Source organism: Amia ocellicauda, chromosome 1 (genome assembly GCF_036373705.1).
Source record: "Amia ocellicauda isolate fAmiCal2 chromosome 1, fAmiCal2.hap1, whole genome shotgun sequence".
Classification (NCBI taxonomy): domain Eukaryota; kingdom Metazoa; phylum Chordata; class Actinopteri; order Amiiformes; family Amiidae; genus Amia; species Amia ocellicauda.
Window position 1 is genome coordinate 9,298,325 of NC_089850.1, and position 17,628 is coordinate 9,315,952.

A 17,628-nucleotide genomic window follows, 5' to 3' on the forward strand; every position below is an offset into this window, starting at 1 on the left:
TAGACCTCACATTTATGCAGACTGCAATTTTTTGTAGCGGCACTGAAAACACTATAATGATCTCAAAACACAGCCTGACTGGAATGTTTTATCTCATCATTAGGCAAGCAGATTTTACTGTCCTCTGCATGAAATCAGCAATCAGACAGTGAAACTGCGCCTGTTAGCAGCCCTTTTAGTGCACCGTCATTGCACACTTAATGCTATTATAAACTCAACAGGGATTAAAAAAAAAAAAAAAAAAACATACATTGCTGACTGGAGCAACCCCTACGGACTCCAAGACCTCTTAGAATGTGATGGAGAACTCCGTGAAATGCAGAAGAACAGGAAGAAATTGAATCTTCAAGGCAAGAAGGAATATTGTCTATGCCTTTGCAGGTTTATTCATACATAAATGCTTTAATAACCAATCCCAGAACTATGCACCAGAGTTACAGACATACAAAAGCTTTGGATGTTTTTGCAATAGTTTAAAAATTACTGTATCCCATGGCACAGTTGTCTAAAGTGGCCAGTCAAAAGGATACTTTTTGTATCTCAACAGCTAGAAAGCTGCTTACAAATGAGCTGAGGCTACATCAAACTTACAGAATTAGTTTTAAAATATATGTGACCTCACATATTCCACTAGGAAATAATTGAGTTTATTCAACAAGAAATAGGCTATACTTTGATATAACATTTTATATAGATCACGGGTTATAGCATCACTGGCTGGAGCAACCCCTATGGACTCCAAGACCTCTTAAAATGTAATGGAGAACTCCGTGAAATGCAGAAGAACAGGAAGAAACTGCAAACTGAAAGCGAGAAAGTAAAATGGCATTGTGTTTTGTAGTTTTAGGAAGGTGAATCTTGGCTCTGTGCTACAGTAATCGTAGCCCATGTATCATTTCTAAAGTGTTATTTTTGATGACGGATGATTACTGAATTTGTGACACATGCTTAAAAGATCCATTTGAAATACAAACGTGTTAATTTTGCTATGTGTCACAACAGTGGCCCCGCTTATCTGAATAGAAAATTAAACGCGACAGTGACAGATATATCACAGGCTTGGTTAACATCAGGCAAGCACCAGCATGTGTGTTCCCAGCAGATGACATCACAAGCATTACTCTGCAGCCTGACTCCAGTGATTTCATCAAGGCCTTTTCTCTTTCTCTGGAGAAGTTCCACCGATCAATTTTCTACATGCACTTACTTGATTTTGTGTGTGGTGGCTTTTGGTGATCCTTATTGTGCCTTACTTAAGCAGCACTACGGGTACAGTTATAGAATCATCAGCCTGATTTACTTTCGTGTGAAACCTTCATTTATTTCTCATTTTTACATAGATAGGTTCTATGTAAATGTGTATTGTACATAGGTTTACACTTCAATGCCCTTGACATAAACCCATCAAAGCTCGATTGTATAGTTTGTGTGGAGGGTTTCAGAAAACATGTGTTGTGTCTATTTTACAGAAGGTGCAGGGTGCCTCATAACATTTACAGTGTACTTTACAGTGTGATTAATTAGGTCACTTAACTTTTTTCTAATTGCATGTGGCTTAGAACTGTTAACTGTTTTTAAACAGAGAAAGTATCTTCCCCCTTTAGCAAATGTTGTGCTGATAACAGTTCACAAATTGGCTTAAATGCATTTAATGCATTTGTTTATTTTGTAATGCTTTTTTTGCAATTTACTTTGAAGAAGCTTGTTTGTATGGCAAGCCAAATGATCATTTAGAGAGATCTCAAAATGCATTTCAAGATATCTTAAATTGAATTTCAGATGTCTTTAACCAATTACAGATAAGGTGCTTTTAAAGATATCTCTAAATTATTTGCAGATATCTCTAAATGTTAATTTGGTGAACCAAACCTGCCAAACTGTTATTTGTTATATATATATATATATATATATATATATATATATATATATATATACACTCACCTAAAGGATTATTAGGAACACCTGTTCAATTTCTCATTAATGCAATTATCTAAACAACCAATCACATGGCAGTTGCTTCAATGCATTTAGGGGTGTGGTCCTGGTCAAGACAATCTCCTGAACTCCAAACTGAATGTCTGAATGGGAAAGAAAGGTGATTTAAGCAATTTTGAGCGTGGCATGGTTGTTGGTGCCAGACGGGCCGGTCTGAGTATTTCACAATCTGCTCAGTTACTGGGATTTTCACGCACAACCATTTCTAGGGTTTACAAAGAATGGTGTGAAAAGGGAAAAACATCCAGTATGCGGCAGTCCTGTGGGCGAAAATGCCTTGTTGATGCTAGAGGTCAGAGTAGAATGGGCCGACTGACTCAAGCTGATAGAAGAGCAACTTTGACTGAAATAACCACTCGTTACAACCGAGGTATGCAGCAAAGCATTTGTGAAGCCACAACACGTACAACCTTGAGGCGGATTGGCTACAACAGCAGAAGACCCCACCGGGTACCACTCATCTCCACTACAAATCGGAAAAAGAGGCTACAATTTGCACAAGCTCACCAAAATTGGACAGTTGAAGACTGAAAAAATGTTGCCTGGTCTGATGAGTCTCGATTTCTGTTGAGACATTCAGATGGTAGAGTCAGAATTTGGCGTAAACAGAATGAGAACATGGATCCATCATGCCTTGTTACCACTGTGCAGGCTGGTGGTGGTGGTGTAATGGTGTGGGGGATGTTTTCTTGGCACACTTTAGGCCCCTTAGTGCCAATTGGGCATCGTTTAAATGCCACGGCCTACCTGAGCATTGTTTCTGACCATGTCCATCCCATTATGACCACCATGTACCCATCCTCTGATGGCTACTTCCAGCAGGATAATGCACCATGTCACAAAGGTCGAATCATTTCAAATTGGTTTCTTGAACATGACAATGAGTTCACTGTACTAAACTGGCCCCCACAGTCACCAGATCTCAACCCTAGAGCATCTTTGGGATGTGGTGGAACGGGAGCTTCGTGCCCTGGATGTGCATCCCACAAATCTCCATCAACTGCAAGATGCTATCCTATCATTATGGGCCAACATTTCTAAAGAATGCTTTCAGCACCTTGTTGAATCAATGCCACGTAGAATTAAGGCAGTTCTGAAGGCGAAAGGGGGTCAAACACAGTATTAGTATGGTGTTCCTAATAATCCTTTAGGTGAGTGTATATATATATATATATATATTGTGGCAGTGTGAGAGGCAAGGCTGGGGTCAGGGCGGGTCTTTCAGTGGAGGAGACTACAAAACCCCTCCTCCAAGACTCCAAACCCCAGAAGCCAGCAGGGCTCCAGATGGCCATAGCCCCGCCCACCACTTCCCCTATAAAAGGATGCAGGAAGCGAACCAGTGTGTGCATGCTTGGCTGGGGGTAACAAGGTGCACAGGAGGGTGAGAAGACAACGGTGCGAGAGAGCCGAGAGAGCCGAGAGAGCCGAGAGAGCCGAGAGAGCTCACAGTTGACAGATTCACTGGCTTACGACCCTTTTTCTGGACCTGGACCATTCTCCCTCTTAAATCCCCACCGGTAACGAACATTGATTACGGACTTTGATTAGGAACCTGCCTTGCCCCTATCGTACTTCTGTCTGCCCGGCCACCACTTCCCCTATAAAAGGAAGCAGGAAGTGAACCAGTGTGTGCATGCTTGGCTGGGGTAGCAAGGTGCACAGGAGGGCGAGAAGACAACGGCGAGAGGCGAGAGGCGAGAGGCGAGAGGCGAGAGGCGAGAGGCGAGAGGCGAGAGCGTGGAAGAGCAGGAGAAAGAAGGGAGAAGTTCACGGTTGATGGATTCACTGGCTTACGACCCTTTTTCTGGACCTGGACCATTCTCCCTCTAAAATCCCGGACTATCTGACAACCCCCCACCGGTAATGAACTTTGATTACGGATTTTGATTAGGAACCTGCCTTGCCCCTATCGTACTTCTGTCTGCCCGGTGTTCGGCTCTGCCGACCCGGGCATTTACTGTTATTATTGTTGGTGTTTGTTTTGTAGTTGGGGATTGTTTATGTTTAGTTAGTGCTCGGACAGAGCTAGGTTTTGTTTTGCTTTTTGACACTGTGCCTGCCCTTTAGGGAAACCATAAAACCACAGCAAGCCTGTTTTGTACCCTCTGCCTGCCTCCCTACTGTGTGTTTCAAGACCAGACCCCGCCTCCATACAGCCCTTTCTTGTGACAGGCCCCCCAACCCGTTACAATTGGTGGAGAATGCGGGCATAGGCTGTGTGCTGTCTGGAGCAAGAAAAGAGACGCACACGCAAGGTTGTTTTTAAAAAAAAAAAAAAAAAAAAAAATGGGCTGAAAATCCAAAGCCAAACAACAAAGGCAGGCACACAAAATGGCGGCGGTGGAAAACGCAGTGGAGATCGGTGCTGACTGGTTGTTTAATCCCAGCTCTCCACTGTGGCTGCAGACAGAAGGCCTCAAACACCTGCACCTAACCACTTGCTCCTTACTGTTGGAGTTTCTGTACCTGTCTGTTCCTGACAAAGGAAGGTCAGTCTGACATGAAGACAGCTGTGCAGGAGTTGCTGGATTTCATGGAGAAACTGAGTCAGCAACAGCAGGAGGACAAGGCCATGCAGCCAGAGGAGGCAAAGCTCTCGCCGGTGCCCTGCTTCCAGTCTGAAGGAGAAGAAGAAGTGCCTCTTCAACTGCAGTCTTCCCCAACCACTGATTGCAAGGTCTGTCCGGTGTGCCTTGCAGGGGAAAAGTGGTGTTTCCAGGTTGGACAACCTGGGCATGTTTCCCCTGACAGAGAGGAATACTGGGAAGGGGGAAGAGCATTACCAGTAGAATGCTGTATCCGATACCCGAGTATCCAGTGTCCGAGAGGTAGGAGCCTGAGTGTTCAGAACCCCGGAGGGAGAGACCTGAGTGTCCCGTGTCTGAGAGGGAGGACCCGGAGTGTCCAGAGCCTCGGAGGGAGGAGCCGGAGTGTCCAGAGCCTCGGAGGGAGAAGCTGGAGTGTCCTGAGCCTCGGAGGGAGGAGCCGGAGTGTCCTGAGCCTCGGAGGGAGGAGCCGGAGTCTCCCGTGTCCGAGAGGGAGGACCCCGAGTGTCCAGAGCCCCGGAGGGAGGAGCCCGATTGTCCAGAGCCCTGGAGGGAGGAGCCCGAGTCTCCCGTGTCCGAGAGGGAGGACCCCGAGTGGCCAGAGCCCCGGAAGGAGGAGCCTGATTGTCCAGAGCCTCGGAGGGAGGAGCCGGAGTCTCCCGTGTCCGAGAGGGAGGACCCCGAGTGTCCAGAGCCCCGGAGGGAGGAGCCTAATTGTCCAGATCCCTGGAGGGAGGAACCCGAGTCTCCTGTGTCGGAGAGGGAGGAACCCGAGTGTCCAGAGCCCCGGAGGGAGGAGCCCGAGTATCCTGTAGATGAGGAAGAGGTGCTGCCTTCCTCATCCCACTCCAAGGGTGAGTGTCCGCCACCATGCCTGGTGGAAGAGTATCCGCCACTGTGTCTGGCAGAAGAGTCTGCCCCTGAGGAGCTACCAGGAGAAGATGACTTCAGGAGGGAGTCACCATCTGTCTCCTCAGAGGCCACACCAGAACAGGAGGTGCCTACAATCCAGGAGAAGGCATCACCTGTTGTCCCCTGCACGGAATCAGAGGGGAAGAATATACCAGGCCCTGAATCTGGAGAGCAGCCAGAGCAGCCGGAGCAGCTGCAGTTAACTCGGTCGGGATCCCGGAAGACAGAGGAGTCGCAGCAACCAGAGGGGGAGACTCTTGTGCTTCCTCCATCATGTCTCCTGGACAACCAGATTTCCTGTCCTCGACCTGAGTTCCTGGCTGCAGCAAAGGAGATGGAGACACCTCAGCGTGCCCAGGACCCGCTGTGTCTCTAGGCTGGAACAGAGACTGGAGGGGAGCCAAGGGATGCTGTGGCAGCAGAGAGGTCTCCGCCAGACAAGCCTGGTTCCTGGAGGGATCAGGGAGCAACAGGGGAGCCACCTTCATGGCAGTCCACCCCAAGGACCAGATGGGTGCGATACGGAGAAGGACAGGACATGGGGAATGGCACATCCACCGTGAGGATGACCCAGCAGATGGGTCTTTCAGTGGAGGAGACTACAAAACCCCTCCTCCAAGACTCCAAACCCCAGAAGCCAGCAGGGCTCCTGATGGCCATAGACCCGCCCACCACTTCCCCTATAAAAGGAAGCAGGAAGTGAACCAGTGTGTGCATGCTTGGCTGGGGTAGCAAGGTGCACAGGAGGGCGAGAAGACAACGGCGAGAGGCGAGAGGCGAGAGGCGAGAGGCGAGAGGCGAGAGGCGAGAGCGTGGAAGAGCAGGAGAAAGAAGGGAGAAGTTCACGGTTGATGGATTCACTGGCTTACGACCCTTTTTCTGGACCTGGACCATTCTCCCTCTAAAATCCCGGACTATCTGACAACCCCCCACCGGTAATGAACTTTGATTACGGATTTTGATTAGGAACCTGCCTTGCCCCTATCGTACTTCTGTCTGCCCGGTGTTCGGCTCTGCCGACCCGGGCATTTACTGTTATTATTGTTAGTGTTTGTTTTGTAGTTGGGGATTGTTTATGTTTAGTTAGTGCTCGGACAGAGCTAGGATTTGTTTTGCTTTTTGACACTGTGCCTGCCCTTTAGGGAAACAATAAAACCACAGCAAGCCTGTTTTGTACCCTCTGCCTGCCTCCCTACTGTGTGTTTCAAGACCAGACCCCGCCTCCATACAGCCCTTTCTTGTGACAGGCCCCCCAACCCGTTACTATTATATATACACTCACCTAAAGGATTATTAGGAACACCTGTTCAATTTCTCATTAATGCAATTATCTAATCAACCAAACACATGGCAGTTGCTTCAATGCATTTTGGGGTGTGGTCCTGGTCAAGACAATCTCCTTAACTCCAAACTGAATGTCTGAATGGGAAAGAAAGGTGATTTAAGCAATTTTGAGCGTGGCATGGTTGTTGGTGCCAGACGGGCCGGTCTGAGTATTTCACAATCTGCTCAGTTACTGGGATTATCACGCACAACCATTTCTAGGGTTTACAAAGAATGGTGTGAAAAGGGAAAAACATCCAGTATGCGGCAGTCCTGTGGGCGAAAATGCCTTGTTGATGCTAGAGGTCAGAGGAGAATGGGCCAACTGATTCAAGCTGATAGAAGAGCAACTTTGACTGAAATAACCACTCGTTACAACCGAGGTATGCAGCAAAGCATTTGTGAAGCCACAACACGTACAACCTTGAGGCGGATGGGCTACAACAGCAGAAGACCCCACCGGGTACCACTCATCTCCACTACAAATAGGAAAAAGAGGCTACAATTTGCACAAGCTCACCAAAATTGGACAGTTGAAGACTGGAAAAATGTTGCCTGGTCTGATGAGTCTCGATTTCTGTTGAGACATTCAGATGGTAGAGTCAGAATTTGGCGTAAACAGAATGAGAACATGGATCCATCATGCCTTGTTACCACTGTGCAGGCTGGTGGTGGTGGTGTAATGGTGTGGGGGATGTTTTCTTGGCACACTTTAGGCCCCTTAGTGCCAATTGGGCATCGTTTTAAATGCCACGGCCTACCTGAGCATTGTTTCTGACCATGTCCATCCCTTTATGACCACCATGTACCCATCCTCTGATGGCTACTTCCAGCAGGATAATGCACCATGTCACAAAGGTCGAATCATTTCAAATTGGTTTCTTGAACATGACAATGAGTTCACTGTACTAAACTGGCCCCCACAGTCACCAGATCTCAACCCAATAGAGCATCTTTGGGATGTGGTGGAACGGGAGCTTCGTGCCCTGGATGTGCATCCCACAAATCTCCATCAACTGCAAGATGCTATCCTATCAATATGGGCCAACATTTCTAAAGAATGCTTTCAGCACCTTGTTGAATCAATACCATGTAGAATTAAGGCAGTTCTGAAGGCGAAAGGGGGTCAAACACAGTATTAGTATGGTGTTCCTAATAATCCTTTAGGTTAGTGTATATGACATGTAAATTATTTAGAGATCTGCAAATCATTTACAGAAATCATTTAAAATATCTGCAAATGACTTCCTGTTTATTTAGAGATCTCTAATTCATCTTGAGATATCTGCAAATTAATTCCTGTTCATTTAGACATATCTCGAATTCATTTCGAGATATCTCCAAATTATATTTTCCGAAAGGGAAAAGGAAAAGGAAAAAAACATTCATACTGGATTTGTGCATTTCAGAAAATGAAATGTAAGAATCACATTGAACAGTGTGATCTCAAGCATGCCTGGATTGGAAATATCACTATCGGTGTCCTATACATATTTTGGAATGGAATTATAGGCGCCAAGTACGGGAGGCTGAAGGGCCAGGGCCCCCTGGGAAAACGTTGCATCAATTAAGGATGGCCCCCCTAAACTGATCCTGTACCCTCACTCTGCCACCCCCCTGAAAATGTTCTGGACACACCATTGGTTATCCTGATGCTTCATTTCATGTGTGTACAGTGCGTACAGTTTTCTGTATGTAGTCATACACTAGGCTAAGGCTTACCACGCACTCATGCTGCCACTTACATTGTAACGACCCCCGGGGTGGGGGCGATTACTAAAATAATGAAGGTCAAACAAAGTTTTCCAAAACAACAAAGCATTTTTTGGCAGACCAGGGTGATGCATCCACTTTCCATCCCAGAACGTCTCACACCAGCAAAAACAACGTTTTTTTTTCACGTGCTAATTCCCAATCGACCTCGCTGTGTGGCGCGTCATCAGCTAATTTTATTCCTCTCTCCCACATGACCCCCAACCCCTAATCACCGCTCCCCGGCTACACCAACCCTGGAGACAGGGGGGGAGCCACGAAACCCCAGAACTCCCACAACATATAACATCCCTCCCCAACCCCAACACATAACACATACCAATAACCCCACAAAATAACTTAACCCCACACACACACATGGTCCCTGAACTGACCCACCCACCCTCCATTCACACTCTTACACCCCCCCACTATGCTGCCCTAATGGCACACACTCACACAACAGTCTCTGCCTGGCAACACAGCGGTCCAAAAGCCATGATTGCTACAATATTATACCAAAACGTATTGCTTCATCTATTGTAGGCCTATTATGCTAATGTGATAAGACACATATTTCCCTTTTCTGCTGTGTTCGCAGTTTTGTTTTCTATTTAAAATGTTTATGCTGAGAACAGCAAATAGTTTGCCATTTTTGTTCTCTTTTATAATTTTGCACAACAGTTACTTGAGTTAACAAAATTACATTCGAAAGTTATTCTAGTTTTGTGTATTTTATTGTGAATGAAAACGTGATTTTAGAGACGGATGAGATATTAACCTACATGTAAAGTGGACGATGGATCCAAGTTATTTATAAAATAATGTGCTGATTTATAAAAAAGTGAAATAATAATAATAATTGGTGCCTATGGATGGATCTGAATTAGCACAACCTGTCTGAGGCAGCCTAATCAGAATACAGTTGCAAGAGGCTTGCCTTGTAGGGTAAACAAAAAGGCATATTTTCTGTAGCACTCAAGTATGAATTATAGGTTTCTAGTAAGTTAATTTCTTAAAACATTATTCTAGATTATGGATAATATGGAGGACAAAAAATGACGGAGAGTTGTTTTCCACACTTTTATTTCAGTTCATTATTTTGTTGTATGTGTATGTTTTTAGGTTTAGGTTTACCTTATGACATGTCCATGCAGTCTTCTATTTAGGGCCAATGTTTCTTTAGATTTTTAATTTATAAATTATTTCTGTCACGTAGAAAATAATGAATTTCACAATTATGTAAACACTACAATACTGTAAAATACAGCTCCCAGTCCTGCCATATTTTGTCCAAAAAACAAGAACTAGAAAAGTGCTTAAGATTTTTAATAAAACATTTTCATTTTATGTATGAGATTTATTTATTTCTACAAACAAAACAATGACATAACAGTCTATATTGATAGTGTATTGGTTGATTGTATAAAAGCTGTTGCCGAAATATTTATAACAAAACACTGAAATAAAATAATAATAAAATAAAATGTGTAAATAAAGTAAGTTAAAATAATATATACAATGTCAAATTGCCAAAGTTGTAAAAATATTGCAATCATGTTATGTCTGCCTCAACTAAACCACAACCATACAGGATTGTTTCTGAAGTGTTGTGACAACATGTGCTATCTGGGGAGATCATGATTGGCTCATGTTGGAGTTGGACCTTGACCTCGTCCAAATCACAAGTAGCTTGTAAGGCAGTCTTCAAAGAAGACATTACAAATAATGTTATACTTATGTATTTATTGTATTTATATATATATATATATAATGTGTGTGTGTATGTGTGTGAAATATTGATTTAATACTTTCATCGCTGCGTAAACAGTGAACTGAAAACAAAATACTGATCTATCAAATTTAAGTAATACATTGCTCTCCTGGTTAATGAGTGCAGCATCAGATTCAAAAAATGTCTAACTGTTTTCCTTTGTCACTATCTATGATCCAATACTAGTGTAAAATCTATACCTGCTTTAATGATGTGGTCCACTGCTAGGTATTTCATGTGTTTCATACTCTGAGAGGGCGGTGGAATACAGAGTTCAAAAGGTCATAGAAATCATCTGGGTAGGGGTTGATGGTTAATGAAACATATTAATGTAGGCAATATAGGCAGCACAGTTGCACTAATTAGGAACACTGCTGTGCCAATCTGGAAACATTACAGTTGGTGCATTATTATCAAAACTATTTGAAAGAAATAACAAAATATGTGTGAAGATTTTAAAATGAATTGCTGACACAATTACTATAATTACTATACTTTTAACTATAGAAATTAATAATTATTATTTTTCTAATACTGCTACTACCACTAATAATAATGATAATAATGGGGGTGAATACTTTTGAAAGGCATTGTATGTTATTTGTTTATTTCTGAGACTCATTGTGAAAAGTTTTGCCTGAATCTTCTCCATTTAATCTCCTCTGTAATACCATCATCTCCAGGTGCCTTTCCATATTCCATCCTCTTTATGGCATAACCTACTCCTTCTGCAATCACATCCAGTATTTTGCTAGTGTTTTTATATATATATATATATATATATATATATATATATATACAGACAGCTATCATTGTGTTGATGGGCAGCAATACTGACTTCCAGGATAAGATATTTGTTTTCATTCAGTCCAGTTACGTTTTTGCTTAATGTATGGACTCTTCATTTTGAGTTCAAGGTTTCCCACTGCCATCAAAAACAAGATATCCTTTTGACTCTTTGCTCCTGCAAATACCCAATTAAAGCTAACATTGCATTTTCTTGTGTACTACTGTATGCCTTTGCTCCATTCGGCAACATTTGTGCAGTTTCAACAATGTTTACGATTTCCGATTTCTTCCACTAAAGTATTGACATTTAGTCTTCACCAATGTTTCTCACACAGTCTTGACTCCTTCTACCAGTGCTGCAATGTCACCTGCCAAGGCAAACCTTGCTTGCAGTGCAGATAGCATTCTTGATGCTGTAGTCTTTTCATCAGGACAGCAGATCTGTTTCCAGTCACAACAAGGATGAGTTAATTAAATAAATAGTACTTGAAGGACTTCCTGATGCATTAGCTACAGCACAGATGGTAATAGAAAGTGATTTCACCTATCCTGAGAGAACTAGAAGCTGCGTGTGATGTTGAATTAGCAAAAACAAGACAGTTTTGTCTGGCAAGCTCATATTCATTCAATCTTTGTCTGAAGCAGGTATGGATGTTGGTGGCATCCATTCAGGTATTTTTCTGACTAAAGTAGTATTCAGGAAGCAAGATAATACAGATTCTTAAACTATGTCTTTGCTGTTCACACCAATGACAGTATCTCCAATGTCCTTACAGGTGTGAGTGTAGACAGGCATTCCCATAACCTTCCAGTTTCATCAGCATCATACAATGGCGATTGAGTCAATTGCCAATATTTAGCTCTTAATCTTAGCTCACGGTAATAACACTGAACAGTCTCACACCTGACATTTCACAAATGAGATTAAAGTAAAACTCTTCAGTTTAGGGGTTGAAAATGTCACTTTACAAACGAATCTATTAACACAGAATTATACTTTTATAAAGTGTGAACATCTGGCAACAATACAATCTTTGAATGTTGTGCAAACAATCATTACTGTATGTCAGTTCGTATCTGGGTAATGCTATATTAATATGTCATCAATATGTTCCACATTATAAAGCATATATTTACATATATCTAATTATATATCTAATTTACAAGCCCTGATCAAAAATATTACAGAGATGAACATACATATAAATGTGCTAGATAATAAATCACAATCACTAGCATCTGTTTTCAAAGGACTTTTGTTACATTATGTAATATATGTACAGCATTAGTGTGAAATATATGTATTAAAAATGTCCAGCCTGTTTTCAAAAAATATATATTTTAGATTTTTCAGTGATATTTAGAAACAACATTTATTGTAAAATTGTCTGTTTTGTAAAAAAATATAGTTTTATATATAAACATCTGCACCACCCATCAGTCTTCTAACAGGTGACTGTTACAGGGAGACAATTAACCTCAATATCACTCCCACAAACCATAACATGCAACATCTCATTTTATTCTTTTAATAGCAAGGTAATGTTTATTTATTTTTCGGCCTTCGTTAGAACATCAACATATGTTCAATCATTTTTCTTCACTGTGTAATTTTGAGTGTGAAGTTTTCATTAGAAAATGAACTTATATATATATATATATATATATATATATATATATATATATACACACACACAGGCTGTAAGGAGACAAAAGCCCAGACTAAATTAAAACTTTAAACTTCCTATAGGAAGGAACAAGAAAGAAGTGATATTTGATGCGAACAGTGAATAACACAGACCCTAACATTTCTGTATGAGGAGAAGATCAACCCTACACCGATTCAGTTCCTGAAGGAAACCATAAAAGCTTACAAAGAGCTTCTTTACCTTCATCTCTGTTGACTGCGGAAGTAGTACGTCTCAACTGACTGCCATAGCTGTCTCCTTGACAAAAAGATCTGAGTAGCTGTCAAATAAATTAAAGCTTGTTTCTGAGATAGGAAGAGACAGGGACTATCTATAAAGTAGTACAGACAAATCTTAAAAACTCCTCTGAACATCTGTCCAGTGGAAGAAATGTGAGCCTTTTCTTGTTGTTTATAAAAAGACAATATCAAGCAAAACACTGCTTTTACTATCTACATTCTCATTTGTACTCAAACTAAATGTGCTGTAACAATTATCATACATATATTATGGATCTCTAAAATGGATCTTACAATGGGGTGGGGGTGCATATGCCATACTGTTTTTTTTAAATATCTTTTAAAAAGAAAATACTGAAGGAACTGATCTAATTATTCTAAACAAAAGCAATTTGTGTTAATAATTGATTTAACTGAATCTCAAAACAATGTAAACACGTTCTTTGAAAACACACCTGTTTACATACAGGCTGGAACTAAAACAGGTCTAGCCTTCAAATGAATCTGTGAGCTCTGAATATGAATGTTTCAGACATGTCACTTGAAATGAATGGGTTTATCAAAGATGGACAGCAGAAGAAGAGGAACTTGGTGTAGGAATGCTGAGGGCTGGACAGGACATCAAATGAGTGTTATGAACAGACCGACATTAGTTGGGTGCACCCCCACTATTCTAGTCAACACCCCCAGAGAGAGAGGAGACGGAATCCAATATGGTAGAGTACCATCTTATACTATAATCAGATTTATCTGCATGTCTGGACAGTATGGGACAAGTCTATCTTACCTACCTCACTTACAGTGAGGGAAAAAAGTATTTGATCCCCTGCTGATTTTGTACGTTTGCCCACTGACAAAGAATGATCAGTCTATAATTTTAATGGTAGGTGTATTTTAACAGTGAGAGACAGAATAACAACAAAAAAATCCAGAAAAACGCATTTAAAAAAGTTATACATTGATTTGCATGTTAATGAGGGAAATAAGTATTTGACCCCTTCGACTTAGTACTTGGTGGCAAAACCCTTGTTGGCAATCACAGAGGTCAGACGTTTCTTGTAGTTGGCCACCAGGTTTGCACACATCTCAGGAGGGATTTTGTCCCACTCCTCTTTGCTGATCTTCTCTAAGTCATTAAGGTTTTGAGGCTGACGTTTGGCAACTCGAACCTTCAGCTCCCTCCACAGATTTTCTATGGGATTAAGGTCTGGAGACTGGCTAGGCCACTCCAGGACCTTAATGTGCTTCTTCTTGAGCCACTCCTTTGTTGCCTTGGCTGTGTGTTTTGGGTCATTGTCATGCTGGAATACCCATCCACGACCCATTTTCAATGCCCTGGCTGAGGGATGGAGGTTCTCACCCAAGATTTGACGGTACATGGCCCCGTCCATCGTCCCTTTGATGCGGTGCAGTTGTCCTGTCCCCTTAGCAGAAAAACACCCCCAAAGCATAATGTTTCCACCTCCATGTTTGACGGTGGGGATGGTGTTCTTGGGGTCATTCCTCCTCCTCCAAACACGGTGAGTTGAGTTGATGCCCAAGAGCTCGATTTTGGTCTCATCTGACCACAACACTTTCACCCAGTTCTCCTCTGAATCATTCAGATGTTCATTGGCAAACTTCAGACGGGCCTGTACATGTGCTTTCTTGAGCAGGGGGACCTTGCGGGCGCTGCAGGATTTCAGTCCTTCACGGCGTAGTGTGTTACCAATTGTTTTCTTGGTGACTATGGTCCCAGCTGCCTTGAGATCATTAACAAGATCCTCTCGTGTAGTTCTGGGCTGATTCCTCACCGTTCTCATGATCATTGAAACTCCACGAGGTGAGATCTTGCATGGAGCCCCAGACCGAGAGAGACTGACAGTTAATTTGTGTTTCTTCCATTTGCGAATAATCGCACCAACTGTTGTCACCTTCTCACCAAGCTGCTTGGTGATGGTCTTGTAGCTCATTCCAGCCTTGTGTAGGTCTACAGTCTTGTCCCTGACATCCTTGGACAGCTCTTTGGTCTTGGCCATGGTGGAGAGTTTGGAATCTGATTGATTGATTGCTTCTGTGGACAGGTGTCTCTTATACAGGTAATGAGCTGAGATTAGGAGCACTCCCTTTAAGAGAGTGCTCCTAATCTCAGCTCGTTACCTGTATAAAAGACACCTGGGAGCCAGAAATCTTGCTGATTGATAGGGGATCAAATACTTATTTCCCTCATTAACATGCAAATCAATTTATAACTTTTTTGAAATGCATTTTTCTGGATTTTTTTGTTGTTATTCTGTCTCTCACTGTTAAAATACACCTATCATTAAAATTATAGACTGATCATTTCTTTGTCAGTGGGCAAACGTACAAAATCAGTAGGGGATCAAATACTTTTTTCCCTCACTGTAAGTTCAGACTTTGGGACTGTTAACCTGCTTCTCGGATATTATCAGTTAATCTATGGCTGCGGAAATGTAAGCAATCAGAGGCCCTTTCTGTCGTGCAGGGGAGCATATAGTCAAGTAGGCCATCGTATGTTCATTAAGGAGCTGCTTCATGGTCTGTTTTGCTGCCACTGACATCACACCATACTTAATATTTCTCTCTGTACACTTCAAAAGACTGCCCCTAAAGATAAATTATAGTCGATCAACATGTGATGTGTCATGTAAATTCCAAATGAGCTCACGTTAATAGCTTCATCATACTTAAAACTAAGGGGTGTGTCACTAAAACTGGCAAGTGTGGGGTACTTATATGGAGAAAACACATTATTTTCCATTTTTATTTCCCCACATTATTCATTTAATAGACCAATCAATTTACTAAATGTCTTAACTCTGTGCACATGACTCATCTTTCTCTCTTCTTGTATTTATTTATAAATGAGGTTTCTCTTTCTCACTGAGGTGGTTTGAAGACAGTTTGATCACAAAAAGGTTATTTTAAAAGACCGGATGGCAGTAATCGCTGTGTAATTTGACCTGACATTTACGTATAATTGTGTTTCAATTGTCTGTTGTGGTTTTTGTGTATGATCAGACCTGGAACAAAAAAAAGTCAATCTCTTCATTATGAATTCAGTTAAGTGATTACATCAGCTCTTTTTGATGCTATTCCAGGACCATTTACTCCCATAACTAACTTCATTTTACACATGGAAGTAGGATTACATTATGGAGAATTTTATTTTCTAATTAGAATTGCCCAAAGACACTGTCTCTTGTGGAACAAGAAATGATGACTCTAATGTGTAATAAAACCAGCTAATATTCTTAGGCATCACTTAATTAATTAACAAATCAGACATCCCCATTCATTGTACATGAGAGGTTTCTGACCTAATAGATAATTGTTTTGAATCCAGCATAGTCTGGGGAAAACAGATGTGGCATATATATCTTCCTCCTCATATGTATTAAGACTTACCCTTGAGTCGAGGAATACAAAATGTAAATGCAGACAACCACTACTCAACAATAAAGATTAAATGAAGGAATAGGATCACTAACCCTGTACAATACTCCTATTTAACAAATCAGTTTGGAATCCTAATGCAGAGTGTATAAAGGGATAGTGTATGACATCTTTACACATTTTTCAGCCATGATGGTGCCACCTGGATCATTTTACCACATTCCTATGGAGGGAAAGCTATACCTAAGGTCTAATGGCCAGTTTTCCAAGAAACTAAATATAATCAGCTATGTATCAGCTGTCTTGTGATGCTTTAAGATTATAAGATCATATGTGCTATTTCACATACTGAAATTCAGTTTTGAATTATTGAATGTCAATAATAGCATGTCTCCCAGCCAATGGACTTTCATCTTGTTATACAACAGGGTTGGGGAGTAACAGAATACAAGTAGTGGCGTTACATAGTCAGATTACAACATTTCTGATTAGGTTACTCACTTGGAGTAACGTATTGGATTAGGTTACAGATTATTGTCAAAACAAGGTAATCAGTATTCTGTAATAGAATACTTTTTAAAAGTAACCCTCCCAACCCTGTTATACAACGAGCAAGAAAAACATCAGTGACCTTCAACCAGGGACGGACTGGGACTAAAAAACGGCGATGGACTTTGACTCAGACCGGCCCACCACAACTGACCTGCGGATACTCCACTGGCCCCGCCAATGCACATGTTCACATACCAGCCCTTATTACTACCACCTAGCTGCATCACGGATATTGCTGTACACCAGGATTGGCTAACCCTGGTCCTGGACAGCTGCAGGGTCTACAGGTTTTTGTTCTATCCAGATTGTTAATGGCTTAATTGAACCAATTGTGGGTTTTAATTAGGCAAAATGTACCTGTGTTCAAGGTATCCAATTATTTGGTAATTTAGAGTGACCTGGAAAACCTGCAGGATTGCGTCTCTCCAGGAACAGGGTTGGACACCCCTGCTGTACACTAATAAAGTACTATTGTCAGAGTGCTACACAACACATACACTCTGTAAACTTTTGTAAGAGTGAAACACAGCACATACTGAATTGTCAACATCCCATTTTTATGTGAACCCTAGTTTAGAAATGGTATAATAGTTAGAACAGCAGCAGCCCCTCCATTTGATCAAATGAATGAATGAAAATATGAATAATAAGAATAAGAA